Source organism: Schistocerca nitens, chromosome 4 (genome assembly GCF_023898315.1).
Source record: "Schistocerca nitens isolate TAMUIC-IGC-003100 chromosome 4, iqSchNite1.1, whole genome shotgun sequence".
Taxonomy (NCBI): domain Eukaryota; kingdom Metazoa; phylum Arthropoda; class Insecta; order Orthoptera; family Acrididae; genus Schistocerca; species Schistocerca nitens.
The window spans coordinates 990,263,370-990,264,520 of record NC_064617.1 but is presented as its reverse complement, the minus strand read 5'-3'; the positions used below and the strand labels follow the sequence as shown (position 1 = coordinate 990,264,520).

Sequence of the window (1,151 nt, the reverse complement as noted above, 5' to 3'; positions counted from 1 at the left end):
GGCGGCGCCGCCCCCACCTCTCGCGACGACAGCGCCGCGCTGCGGCATTCCGCGCCTCACCTGCCGACAGACTACCACCTCCTGCGAGCAGTTATCACGGTACCGTACAGCAGCAAAAGCCGACAGGCCATAGGCCTTGTCCAGGTGGGGTGCAATGCTTGCCTTAACGCCACAGATCAACCAACTGTAGATGCAGCCACATAGAAAAAATATTTGTCGAAAGGCCTAACGGCAACGGCCTTGCCGCAGTGGATACACCGGTTCCCGTGAGATCACCGAAGTTAAGCGCTGTCGGGCGTGGTCGGCACTGGGATGGGTGACCATCCGGGCCGCCATGCGCTGTTGCCACTTTTCGGGGTGCACTCAGCCTCGTGATGCCAATTGAGGTGCTACTCGACCGAATAGTAGCGCTTCGGTCAAGAATACCATCATAACGACCGGGAGAGCGGTGTGCTGACCACACGCCCCTCCTATCCGCATCCTACACTGAGGATGACACGGCAGTCGGATGGTCCCGATGGGCCACTTGTGGCCTGTAGACGGACTGGAAAGGCCTAACACAGAAACTGAAGCACCCAGAAGGCAGCATCGAATGTACACCTAACCTCATACACGTACGAGATCTGTTCAAAGATTTCGGAACTTTGTCCACAAATTTGCCTTTTACGTATTGCGCACGGTCCCCTTCGAAATACTCTCCTCCACAATTGACACGACGCTCCCAACGCCGTTTCCAGTTCCGGAAGCAGTCTTGGTACGCCTCTTGCTGGATCTTGCGAAGCACCGTCTGCGAATTTCCTTTTATGTCGTCTGTTGGTGAAAATCTTCGTCCTTTCAACAGGGTTTTCAACTTTGGAATAAAAAAAAAAAAAAATACACAGGGGCCAGGTCTTGAGAGTACGGAGAACGAGACAACACAGTGACTTTGTTTCTAGTACAATTGTCACGCACACACAGGGAGGAATGTGTGGGCCACTCATGAGCCGAGAGAGAACTTGGCGGCAATCAAAATGTCGTTGTCTAATACTGGAAGAGCCGTTCATACGATTAGTACCCAAGACTAGTGTGGTTTCTTGATCTGATTACGTCTATTTTGTCAGTGAGTGTTAAATAAAAGAAAATAGGACTTTCTAATATTTCAGCGATTGCAA

The 1,151-nt window shown here is 51.6% G+C and overlaps 1 pseudogene; it reads left to right on the top strand.

Moving 5' to 3' along the window:
* Positions 1-230: 230 nt before the first annotated feature.
* LOC126253844 (5S ribosomal RNA) lies at positions 231-348 on the top strand (annotated as a pseudogene).
* The last annotated feature ends 803 nt before the right edge of the window (positions 349-1,151 follow it).